The sequence below is a fragment of the Chaetura pelagica genome, unplaced genomic scaffold, assembly GCF_000747805.2.
Source record: "Chaetura pelagica isolate M959 unplaced genomic scaffold, ChaPel_1.0 scaffold383, whole genome shotgun sequence".
Lineage (NCBI taxonomy): Eukaryota > Metazoa > Chordata > Aves > Apodiformes > Apodidae > Chaetura > Chaetura pelagica.
This window is the reverse complement of record NW_009952804.1, coordinates 240,670-240,963: the sequence shown is the minus strand read 5'-3', so window position 1 is coordinate 240,963 and position 294 is coordinate 240,670.

Sequence of the window (294 nt, the reverse complement as noted above, 5' to 3'; positions counted from 1 at the left end):
CGTCCCCTCCCTGCCCCCCCATCCCCAGCTCCCTCCCTCTCTCCCCTGCTCCCCTCTCCCCCCTTCCCTAGCCCGTCACCCTTTCCCTTTTCTTCCTTTTCCTCCTTTCTCCTCTTCCTTCTCCTTTCTTTTCCTTTCTTTTCCTTCTTTTATCTCTTTGATCTCCTTTCTTTCCCCCCCCCTTTCTCCTCCCGAGCAGCGGCCGTGGCGGAACGGATCGTGGTACCGGAGCCCCAGGGTAGGGCTGGGACCGGGACCGGGACCGGGATAGGGACAGGGATAGGGACCGGGATA